General features: G+C 43.7%; 1 protein-coding gene across 7 annotated transcripts in view; it reads left to right on the top strand.

Annotated features, from left to right (window-relative positions):
• Positions 1–4,696: 4,696 nt before the first annotated feature.
• The window catches only part of DEDD (death effector domain containing), a 43,403-nt gene continuing 35,394 nt past the window's right edge, over positions 4,697–12,705 (top strand). The window contains exons 1-2 of one of the 7 annotated variants that reach the window (XM_050929923.1): positions 4,710–4,889; positions 6,575–6,637. The gene's annotated coding sequence lies outside the window, so the exon portion shown is untranslated. Of the gene's footprint in view, positions 6,638–12,705 lie in introns of all 7 variants that reach the window. The other 6 variants (XM_050929921.1, XM_050929922.1, XM_050929926.1 and 3 more) reach the window with 6 other exon arrangements.

Below are 12,705 nucleotides of genomic sequence, written 5' to 3'. Positions count from 1 at the left end.
ACTCAACCCTCAGAAACAAAGAACTGATGTAAATAACTTTCAGTGTTAACGGTGAGAAAAAACAGCTCTGTGCGGAACGGAGGTAACGGGGGCACAAAAATGAGTGACTTTCCCCCAAATGAGGCGGGCTCGAGAGGTCTGTCCTTATCTTCAAATCTTCCCTCCCCCATTCTGCCCCATAAATGTTCATAACTATTTACAGATCAGTGAAAGGCTTTCACTTTGATCCCCTCAGCTCTAGGCTTGGAGGAGCGCTTGTCCAGCTGATTCACTTCAGTGAGCTTGTCAAATCCAGTAGGGGTAGGTTCCTCTCAGACCCTTCTCAAGAGGATCTTCTCTCCTTATATGGACTGTGCTGTGCACAACAGAGCTACAGGGATCACAGAGCAATTCAGTTCAGTTGGGCTTGGAGCACCCAGAAGAGGCTACTCATTCTTTCCATCCTGTACCAAGCACCTTGCTTGGTCTTAGCAATGATCTCAGAGTGCAGAGATGTCCACTGGATAACAGCTCATGCCTCTAGAGACCAGGGCAGGGCAGGGCTACTATCGCTATTGCACTGAGGGGGAACCAAGGCATAGAGAGGCAAGTGACTGGCCCAGGCAGAGCAGGGAGTTATTACTCATGTTCATTATTTCTCACTCAGATTTATAAGGACTTGGTCTCCTGAGGGAGTTTAGGGAAGAGGAAGGATCAGGGCCAGCTCTAGTTTTTTTGCTGCCTCAAGCAAAAAACAAAACAAAACCTCCCTTGGAATTGTGCCTCCTCAAGCACGTGCTTGGTTTGCTGGTGCCTAGAGCCGGTCCTGGGAAGGATGGTCCAGTGCTAAGAACACTAGCCTAGAACTTGGGCAAGACAAATCTCTGCAGTGTCAGGCTCCCTGTGTGACCTTGTATAACTCACACACCTTCTGGGTGCGATGTTCTGTCCCATCTAGTGGCACTGAGATCACTTAGAGCAGGAGTCCCCAACACGGTGCCCGCCCGCCAAGGCGTCTGAGTGCGCCCACGTACTGGCTGGTGGATGAGCATCCACTGAAATGCTGCCGAAGTTCAGCAGCATTTTGGCGGTGATGCCTCTGGATGACACCGCTTGTCGACGGCATTTCGGTGGATGCTCGTCTGCCGCCACGGTCCTCCGTGGCTCATTGTCTGGCGCCCGCCAGACGAAAAAGGCTGGGGAACCACTGACTTAGAGAGAGAGAGAGAAAATTAGTTTGTTCTACAACCCTAGCTAACAGTCAGTTGGCTTTTAGCTCATGCAGTAGAGGCTCATGTACTAAACTCCTGACGCCCCAGTTTGATTCTGCCTGGCATTACACTTGCACAAGTCACTTAACCCATCCGTGCCTCAGTTTCCCATCTGTAACATGGGGAAAACAGCACAGCCCTGTTCCACCGGTGTGTTGTGAGGATAAACACATTAAAGCAGTGGTAGTCAATTATTTTTTGTCAAGGTGCAAATTTCTTGGTCAAAGGTATAGTCAAGATCCAGCCTCCAGAGAAAATAGTAATTAAAACCAAACTCAATGATAATGATAGTAAGCAATTGAAAAGATTTTGGGGTCCATTCAAAAGCATCTGGCGGTCCAGATTTGGCCCAAGGTCTGGCTATTGATTACCCCTGCATTAAAGGTTGTGAGGTGCTCAGATAGAATGAGAAGGGAGGGTCATATTGGTAGACAGCTTTGGACTGCATTTTAGCAAATTATCAAGAAGACCTGATTTGGTGTTTCTCAACCTCATGCCATTTAAAGGAGTGGCACATAGGGCAAAAAATTTCCTGTCAGAGTTAGCATATTTGTTCTGAGTTGTCACTCCATCCATAAGTAGCTGAGCTGGGGTTAGTGCTGGATTGACATCAGGGATAATGTGGGGTCTTTTTGCATAGAATCCTCTTAGCAAACTGTTCTGATCGTTCCATCACCCTTTGTAGGTAGTAGTGGGGACTGGAAGATATATGTCTAAAGTCATTCTGTAGCCTCAACACTTGGAGTTTGGTGCTAGTAAGCGGTGGACAATAGCTACTCCTTCTAGAATGTCAGAATGAGGCTTTTAATTTTTCCCTGCCCTGCTGAGTTATAGGGCTAGTGAAATGCAGAATTTCTCCAGCTGATTATTAATATATTACAGGAGCATCTGGAGAGTCCAAGCAAATAAGGGCCCATTATGTTCCGTGCTGTACAATCATATGGTGAGAGCAGACTCAAGGAGCTGACTAGCTAAATAGACAAGACAGATAAAGAGTGGAAGGTGAAACAGAGTCACAGAGCAGGGAAGTTATTTGCCTAAATACCAGTAAAAGCAGCAAAGAGTCCTGTGACACCTTATAGACTAACAGACGTTTTGGAGCATGAGCATGAGCTTTCATGCTCATGCTCCAAAACGTCTGTTAGTCTATAAGGTGCCACAGGACTCTGCTGCTTTTACAGATCCAGACTAGCACGGCTACCCCTCTGATAAGAACAGATTTTAATGTTTATTAGTGAATATTTGAAAATAAACGATACAGAGAGTTTAAAGCATCAGTTATTGTTTCATCGGGGATAGCATACAGACTACGGGGGGGGGGGGGGGTTCAGTATTTTGGTATTGGGCAGCATATACCATATACAGTCTGTCATGTCCCCAATGTGGGGTGAACGGTGGGTGAGATCAAGATATAGTCGAGAGGCAGTGAGGGTACATCGCTCATACAAACAGGTTACAGATAGTCGTGGGAATAAAGGAGCGAGCTGGGTGATGAGGATAGGGCGACCCTCACATAGTGGAGTTTGGTTTGGTGGGTTCAGGGCTCAGGGGATAGAGTCCAACGAGGGAGTGTGAAGATCTCCTCCCCCCTTCGGGTGCACGGAGTCACGCCCGCTTACTCCTGGTATTGGCGGTGACCGGTGACGTGCTCCGTGTAGATGTCTCTGGACCATCTGATAGTGTCCGAGACCATCAGGCGTCTCATGAGCTGCGCGTAGCGACGGCCTACCCCGCAAGCCCGAAGCACGCGTTCATTACAAGGGTCCCAGGCGCCCAGGGCCCCAACGATCAGGGCGTCGGTATAGACCTCGTAGCCCTTTGACCTCAGAGTGTCCGCCAAGGGGGTGTATTTTTCGAGCTTTCGGGCTCGGGCCTCGCGGAAGGCCAGGGTCCTGTTCACTAAATACCAGTGGTTTCCAGAGAGGCATGTCCCTTTTTCAAACATCGCTGCCATTTATACAATACAATAGAATACAATACACAGCAACACACAAGCAGCTTCTTAGCACCTTTCTTTGTAGCTGCCTCCTCCCTATAAACCAGAGGAACTTTTTTCTCCAGCATTCTTTTCTAGGGGCTAGCCCTTTAAATTTGACGGAGCCAAATACCAGCAGCCCTAAAATGTGATTTGCCACTGCAGTGGGTTGCTGCTGCTTCTTCCTTTTCAATTGGTACGTATTAACCCTGGTTATGTTTTCATCTTTCTTATTTCTTCGGTGATGACACATTCTCACAGTAGATTAATGATAATTCAGACCGTAAGGCCCTGATCCTCCTAGAACTGACTAGTACAAACTTAGACCTATTTGGAGTCACATGTATGGAGCTGGGTCTCTGTTAAAAACAACTAATGTTTGAGCACAATATTTGAATATGCATTTAAAAAGAAATGTATATGAATCTACATAATAATTCTTAGCTCTTCTCTAGCACTTCTCAACTGTAGATCTCAAAGTGCTTTCAAAAGAAAATTAATGTTGATGTTATTTATCATCTACCTAGGGCCTGATCCTACAAAGACTTAACTGTAGATTATAGAATCACAGAAATGGAGGGCTAGAAGCGTCCTCAAATCCGCTTCCCTGTGCTGAGGTAGGACCTTGGACCTTTCCTGACGGGTTTGTCCAATCTGTAAGGGATGGTTTAGGTTTAGTCGATTGTGAGAACTGCTCGCAGTACCTAATGACAATAATGCCTAGGGCTTATATAACTTAGTTAAATTATATAGTTTAGTTAAGCTCATGTCTTTGCAGGATTAGAGAATTAGATTGTGAGTTCTTTAAGGCAACAATCATCTTGTCAGTATCGGTGTGACTATGAGCTTAGTGCACTGGGACCCTGAACCCTGCTTGGGGCCACCAGACACTGTCAGAATAGAAATAATAATAATTATCCCCATCTTACAGGTGTGGGAAACTGAGGTACAGAGGAAATGACATGCCCAAGATCAATGGCTGAGTCAGGAAAGGACTCCAGGTCTCCTCACTCCCAGATCACCCATCAGCCCGCTTTATAAATAGCAATTAATAACAATATTCCTAATGGTAATACAGGCAATAGCACGAGAGAAAACCTGCATCAAGTAAACGAATGCATTAAAACAGCATCTTTTTCTGCATGGTTTTTCTTGGCCCGGTTTTACTGGTGTTCGCCACTACGCATGTTTTATTTAGATACTAATAAATACAAGGAAAGGTTGATCAGCTTCCGTGCGCTGCTTTAAGAGGGGACCGTACTTTCGCAAGTGCCCATTTGCCCTTAACAAAGATGGTAGAACTATCCCATTCTCTTCAGTAGCTGTGAAGTCAGATCACGGATGTGCCTGCCCGTCTTTCCTCTACCAACATGGCGGGCTCCTCCCCATTCTTCCCAATGGTATTGAAGCCACCCACGAATACCCCGGATGGAGCCGCCAGTCTGCCCTCCACAAAAATGGCGGCCATACCCCATTCCTTCCTATGGCGGTGAAGGAAGGCAGCGAGACCCCGGATGTAGGCAGCCCCTCCTTCTTCTCCGCCCCCTCGGAAGGAGGTGCCGGTTACCCGGATGTTGCTCCTGCTCTAGCGGCAGCCACCGCCTCCCTCGGACGGGGAGAGAAGCTGACGGATCCAATATGGCGGCCCTGATCCGGAGGAGAGAGTGAGAGGCCTAGGAGCCCGGGGCAGCCCCCCAGCCCGGCAGCAGAAACCGCCCCTGGGGGCGGGCAAAGGAGGAGCGGGGGGAACCAGCCCCTGCAAAGGTCCAAGCTCCCCCCAGCTCCTGCCACCCCCCCCCCGGTCCCTGGGTGTCCTGTTCTCTGGGGGGAGGGGCACTTGCCATAGGCCCCCTGTGCCAGCTCCCACTGAGCCCCACCTCCTGGGGTACGGGGGGGATGGGGAAGCGAGGGTAGAGAGCAGGCAGCTAGGAGGGTCCCGGGGTTGCTCATTGCTGGGGAGGAGCGAGCCATTCATTTCTAGCTTCCCACCAGCCCTCTTTCCCTGGGGTCTTTATTTTTATTGGGGGTGGGAAAGGGGCAATAGAGGTGGAGAGAGAAGCGTGACAGGCAGGTGGGGAGTCTCAGGGTGGCTTTTTCGGGTGTGTGTGTGGGGAAATAAGCCAGTTAAAAACATACACATTTTCCGGCTTCTAATAAACCCACTTTTCCTGATTTATTTTTTACTTGAGGGGGCAGGATTAAACGTGTATATTGACGTGTGGGAGAGGTGGGGGTCGTCTCTGGGGGAGAGAGTTATGGGAAATTAAAACAAGACACTTTAAAAAGCCTTTTCTCAGCTTTATAGTAAACCAAATTTCCCTGGCCTAGGAAGAGAGAGGAAAGGGGGTCAGAGACAAGAACCCAGGACTAGAACTGCATATTGAGAGTAGTTATAGCAAATACTGATTAATAAAAAGGCAGAAAAGAAGCAATCACAGGCAAAAAGCAAGCTGTGTGATGACATTAAGCGTCTTCAGATAACCCTATTTTAGTGGGTTAGTTATATTTTGGGGAGCTTATTATTTTCTGGGGGAAGTCAGATTTTTAATTTTTTAATATTTAAAAAGAATGTAGGAAGATACAGTTGTGCAGCGTGGGAAGAGCCTTAAAGTTGAACAGCTGTGTGGCAAGCCAGTTTTCTGAAAATCTAACACCCCCAATTTCTAAATCTCCTGCTTTTGGAGAGGGGTCTGTTCTTTGGGGTAAAATAGTATTACGAGAAGAGTGTGTGGCGGGGAAGACAAGCACTAAAAGTAACTGTCACAATTAAAAATAAAGAAGTAAGTACAGGTTGAATTTTCAGGTATTTTGCAGATTCTAATGACTTTTTCTTGGTTATTGCGGTAAAGTCTCTAACTTAAATTTCCCAGAAATTTAGTTAGTTATAATAAAAATAGAACAAAATAAATTGGGAGCAGAGGAAAGTGGACAAAACTTCCTTTTTAAAAAGAGATCCACTCTGTATTTGCAAGAGTGGCAAAGAAGCTACTGATGATAAGAAAACAGACTAGAATCAAAGCTTTAGAAAAATGATGTTTTTAAAAGAAATGACCTAGAGGGTGCAGGATAGATTTTGGCTGTTCCCATCCTCCCCTTCCTTTTTTCTGTGGGGTGAGGTAGATGGAGAGATTTTTGGCATTGGAGTTATTAGGAAAATTCTTTAGGCAAGTCTCCCTTTTTTAATATAGCATCTGATGATCTAACTTTAGAAGTTAGGCTTCCCTGACAGGAGAGCCATATTGTAAAATCATTCACAAAGAGTTTAAGCTGTTCTGTTGGGTTTTTTTGTTTATTTAAAAAGTAAAGTAAAAGGGAGGAATAGAAGACTCTTTAAAAAATTCTTGTTCAGCCCCGTGTTCGAATCAGTGCAGTAGAGCGGATATAAACAAGACAAGAAGAGCTTCAAAGTAAGGTTGGTCTCTATTTTGTCTGTATTTATATATCATTTTATAATATGCTAGTGATTCATCCACTTCAGTTTATCTTCATAGGAGGTTCTATTATACCATAAGTGGAGATATTGTGCCTTGTGCTGGCTTCTGTTGTGTGAACTGACTTAGCCTCCAACTCCCCAGCTGATGTGTAAAAGTTTCTCATGCTGTGTAAGCCTTAAAACCTTCATTTAAAATTGAACATGTAATTTGAGGGACGGGGGTGAGTATGGTTCTCAATTCAAGACATGATACTAATTGCTAGGCCTGAGTCCAGTTGCCCTTGGTTTATCTTCTTGCCAGCCTTCTAGAATCATAGAATAAAGGAGAATGCTAGAAATTCCGTGACTTGAAACATTTAAAACTAGACTGGATAGTGCTCTAAACGAGCATTTCCTAAAGTGCAGTGTTACACCTTCCTGGGGTTGTCTGAAGATGGGTGCACATATGTGTGGAAGAAGATGTAAACTTTAAGGTGGGTAGGCCTTTAATAACACATGGCAGGGTTCTATGATTAGTTTCATTTTCTTGATGGTGGGATTCAGCTTCCAGAAGCTTGAGAAACGCTGCTCTAGACAACTGCATAGCAGAGAATTCTCTCCTGGAGATGAATGGGAAGGGAGGGTGGATGAGAAGTGACTTAATATATCAGACATCTCTGACCTCTTTGCTTATATAAACAGGTTTTTGGATAAGGTTGGCTAGACTTGAGAAGTTTTCATGATGTGGTGCAGGTGATAGAACACTGGGCTGGGAGTCAGGAGACATGGGTCCAATTCCTGGCTCTGACACTGACCTGCCGAGTGACTCTGGGCAAGGTCCTTCACCTTTCTGTGCCTTAGGTTCCTGATCTGTAAAATGGAGATTATGATACAGACCTTCTTTGAGGTTAGTGGATTGGGACAGTGCTGTATGAGAGCTCAATAGTGTAGAAACAGCCAAAGCGCTGTTCAGAACACTTATTTTTCAGAAGAGACTCTGGATTCTTAGTTGAACTTTCATCTAGCCTTAGACTTGTGTTCCAAACCTGATTTGAGCATGACATTTGGGTAGATCCAGCTCTGAAGCCTACTCATTTAAACTAGCGTACTTGGTTAGTTCTGCTGTCTGTGGCTCCTTAGGCCGTGCCTACGCTGTAACTTTTAACTGAGTTTGTAACTAGTAGTCTGTTTGGCTGTAAACATAGCTTGTGTCTATGCCCAGTATGATTATATTACAGTTAATAACTCTGGTAGCTGTTAATGCCCTTCCCAGCAGTCTGGGCTACTGCATGCCTGTTTTTTTCTAATTATTCTGACAAACTTAACTTGTTTTGTAAATGGATTCCCTCACTGTGCCTGTGCATCTGAGTTGGCTGGTCTTACTTCCTACCACTCAGAAAACTGGGAGGATATCTGAGTGCGTTTCTGTATGAGAACACTTGGATACTGTGCTGATTAGTGATATAAATACCTGAAAAGATAACTGCCTAGTTTCCCCAGGATGCACTGATGCAGACACTGGTAGGCAGCATGGTAGCATGGATGTGCAAACAGGATGGGATATGTGGTTGTGCTATGGAAAAAAAGCCTGTTGCGTAGCCACAACCATTTTAGTTCTAACCTGGTTAGATAAGGGTGTCTATGACCAGGATACAAAACCATGGCTGTCGTTACAGTGTAGACAATATTCTAAGCTATTTGGCATTGGAGTCAACCATGGAATGGGCTTGTCATATTGAAAGCCGTCTTTGCACTGAAGAAGAACTGTTGAAAGGACTAATTTAAAACATGGGTCACCCCAACAGGTTTACAATCAGTTTGTCTAACAGTGTAAACCATGTTTAAAAACTTTGACTATACTAGTTCCTTCTTGAAGAGCCCTTCTCTAACCCCTGTCTATGCTACAGATTGAGCCAGGTTGACTATAACAGGTTACTGACACACTCATGACCTGGTAAATGTTTCCAGCTGTACTAGAAAACCTGTAACAGTATTTGGCAGGTGTATAGCACAAGTGCAACAGGCTTTTTAATAACTAGTCGCTGAGCAGGGCTTGGTGATGTCAAATGCCCATATCTTGTCTGCAATACAGTTTAGAACCCCGGTAATACAGTTTCAGCTGTTAGCTATGTAACACACATACTAAAAACTCAGTAGCATTTCTGCCAACACACAGAAATCTCCATAGTGTATCAGATCAGTGGTTCCTGCGGTCCAGGATCCTGTCTCAGCAGTGATGAATACCAGTTGCAGAGGAAGGTGCAAGAAACTCCATAGTAGACAATTGTGGAATAATACAGATTTCTTTGAAACTCCCATTAGTGATTGGCTTATGCCCTGAAGCAAGAGTGTTTATACCCCTGATATTTAAAAATAATCCTATCTCATGTGCCTGATCTTGTTATCTATATACATGTCCGGTTCTTTATTGAATTTTTGTGTCAGTTGTATTTGCTTGTCCATATGTACCATGCTTCACAGTTACATTTGTTTGCATTCTGGCAAAAATCAGGCAGTTCTCCCATCTTCCCTCCCTTGATGCCATAGGTTGAGGATTGTGGGTGTCTTTCAGATAATGTAGTCCACATTGGGGTATCTGGTGCTCAGAAGCCTGGGAATTAACCTTGTTATACGTGCATTTAAGTATTCCAGTCTATGCAGCAGAAGAACCGCCCAAGAATCTGATTGCAGGCCTGACAATCATGTTGTTGTTTGTCTCACGTGCAGGGTTGAAACATTATGCCACATGCAAAGTTAGGAGCCATGTGTTAAATATGTTTAAGCTTTGCAGGATTCAGTTTAAATAATTAGTTGTTGGTAAATGTCAATTTCACCTGACACACAAAAATAGATGAAAAAAAATCCATCAGAAACAGCTAGCAAGCATGGCTTCCACAACACCTCAGGCCTGTAGAGATCTGGTGTCCCTGGTCTGGGGCTATGCAGGGAGCTCTCTGCAGTCCCCTGTCTTGGCTCTGGCAGCTCACTCACTCATGGCTGGGAGTTTGGGGCATATTCAGCAGTAGGATGGTCTCTCCAGTGGCTGGGAGCTTGTCCTTCTCTTCATGAGCCTGGCCTGGGGTCACTGCTCCACAGCCTTTCCTGTGCCTGGGTGTCTCTGGCCCTGCTGTCAGCACTGAGAGCTCTCTGCAGCCCTGCTGTCCATGCTGCACTAATCCAATCCAACCCCCCACCCCTTTATTTCCTGCTACAGCAAAAACAAAAAATATTAAAAATGAAAAATTCTTGCAAATAAAAGTTGTCAAGCCTTACAAATAAAAAACATTAATTGTCAAAATTACAAAAAGAATCAGATTTTGTCAAGCCTAAATATGTTGTATATAGACACTCTAAGGCTCTAGTGTGATCTATTTTTTTAAAGACAAGCTATGCTATTTTTTTCTTGCATTTTGATCTACATAGAAGGCCTGAAGTTAGCCCCTCCTCCACACCCCCCACCCACCCAAAGTTTTGCTTTAGAAAGACTGGGAATGCTAACTGTACAGTGTCTTTATTTGTACTGGCTCTCAGTGATGCTGGATGGAAAGGGACCAGAGACACACAAATTGGGTCACTGGTCAGTGCTCACAAACCCAGACAAATAAGGGTGTCATTTCCCATGCATAAATCAGCTTTCAAGCGGCGCACTGGAAAGACCTGCTGATTTTTAATATGGAATCAAGAGAAGGAGGATTCTTGGTGCTGAAGCTTATGGAACTTAGATACAAACAAATAATATGGTATTGGTCCCTCTGAGTAAAGAATTAGGAGCTTATGGTGGTTGTGATGGTCTGGGAACTTAAAGAAAAAAAGAATCCTCAAGGAAAGAGGCATTTTTAGTATTGTAAGAATAAATAATTGCTTCTGTCCCTCCAGAATTTTGTACTCATATAGTTAATTGAATTTAAAAGAGAAAGGGCATCTCTTTTTTAAAAAGACACTGTCAACTTAATCAGATTTTCAAACAGGGGTTTGACTTTTTTTTTCCTGTTTTCTTGTTTCAAGTAATATGTAAGGGCAAAACAGTTTGGCAAAACCTTAAGTATGTGAGTATCTATTTGGACATATGACTTCAACAGGACTATTCACATGCCTAAGTTTTTGCAGAATTAGGGTTTAGTCCTGATCCCGCAAAGACTTTACCACTTGCTTAACCTCATGTACTGGGAGTAGTTTCACTGAAGATTAGTGGAACTGTTTGCAATGTATAAAGTAAAACGTGCATAAATCTGAAGGATTGAGACCTAAGATTGCCATTACTAAAAGGGAGGGCTGTGTGAGGGGGGTTTGTATATTATCTAGTGTCAGTTGTATATTATCTAGTGTCAGTTGAAGTATTTCCCCTGTATAGGGGGCTTCCTCTGGTTTTGTGACTCTACAATAGATGGAGAAAGCTGCTATTTTTGTTTTTGTTTTAAAACTGGTTAAGTGGGATTGTAAAACAAGAATTGGCAGGGGTGACTCAGGACTGGTGGAGAAGCTGAAACTGTTTAAACTTTGATTAGATTTCAAAGCTGATGGTGGCCCTTTTAAATATATTTTTTATGTGTTACTAGTAAATCCTTGAATTATGAAAACAAGACTTAAAAAATACAATTTATTCGGCAAGAGGTAGAGTGAAGGGTTGACTTTGGAACATTAACCTTGCATTTTCTGAGTTTTGTGCAAGATCTCAACCTAAGGTTTGCACTTGTATAGCTTTTAATATATTGTGTGCGTGCAATTGTTATGCATAAAGATCTGTTACTCCATGGAATAAAATTTTGGCCATTGTCTTAAAATAAAAATTGAGTATTTTGAGAACACAATCTTGTATCCCAATACTTTTTGAGTTGATCTGTTGTAGAACATATGGGACTTAAGTAGATTTTTTTTTTTTTGCTGTTAAAATTAAACTTATTGTACCTATATCTTTCTGAGTAGTGTGAAACAAAACAAATAACAAACCCCCCAAAACTCCTTCATTTGAATAGATATGTGTGTGGGGATAAATGTTTGTGTACTGGCTATTAAACTCAGTAATAGTTAGCCAGGCTGTAATGCTAGAGTGATCAGGTACTTTATACCGAGTGTGCAGGTGCAGTGTTGTCTTTGTAGCCATGCCATAACAGGCTTGTCTTACTCAGTTACAACGAACACAGTTGAGTTGTACCTGTAGATCCGCTTTCTTTGAGAATATAGCCATGTGGCTCAGATAGATGCTTGCAAGTACGCACACCTGTGTGTGTTTGTGTCAGTGCATTCTGGGAGAACCTGGGCAGCTGTCTAGTGCCTGGGAGGGATAGAGTGCCCAGAGGATCTGTGCACAGAGTGTCAGCAGCCTGTGGACAATGTGCTCCTACAGCATGAAGAGCTGGGAGGAAGGGGGAACAGCCAAACCAGTCGTACATGCTCACTGCCAGTGGTCTTGTGTACACTGCAAAATAAGTGCTATGAACTGGTTACAGGAAAACAGCCAAGCATTCCAACAGCATATTAAAGGGATACCATCAACTTAAAATCACCCTTCTGTATGCAATTTTTACCCAGTTTTGTTACAAGTAATAAAACACCGAAGATCACTGAGTAAAAGAGAAGAACGCCTCGCTGTTTTCGTCATGTATTTTACAGCAGTGTTTATAGTCTGCTTCCCCTGTTTGCGTGGATCTTTCACGCAACAGCAGGAGAGAGAGAAACATGTTTAATTCTAAAATTGGCTGAGTTGGGACAGGTATAAGACATTAACTGCTTTGTAATTAAATTTTTGAACCTGGCTGCCTCTCCAGTTGACAGTGTCCCTTTAGTCATGTGGGGTGTGGACACGAACAATGGAGCAGATCTTCACCTGGTTTATATTGGCAGGAAACTATTCCAGTTTACACCAACTAGAGAGCTGGACCCAGTCTCCGCCCCCATCATGCCACTTGCTTGTTGCAAACTCACATTAAGAACTGTCCTGTAGACAGGGTTTGGTTTTTCTCCTCTGTCAGTGAGAGATTCTCTTTCCCATCCATACACCCACACCTTCAATCCCAGAGCAACTCTAAAAGATCAAAGGATTCTAGTCTTTATTTTTTTTTTTTTTAATG

This window comes from Gopherus flavomarginatus, chromosome 20 (assembly GCF_025201925.1).
Source record: "Gopherus flavomarginatus isolate rGopFla2 chromosome 20, rGopFla2.mat.asm, whole genome shotgun sequence".
Lineage (NCBI taxonomy): Eukaryota > Metazoa > Chordata > Testudines > Testudinidae > Gopherus > Gopherus flavomarginatus.
This window is presented reverse-complemented; position numbering and strand designations above follow the sequence as displayed.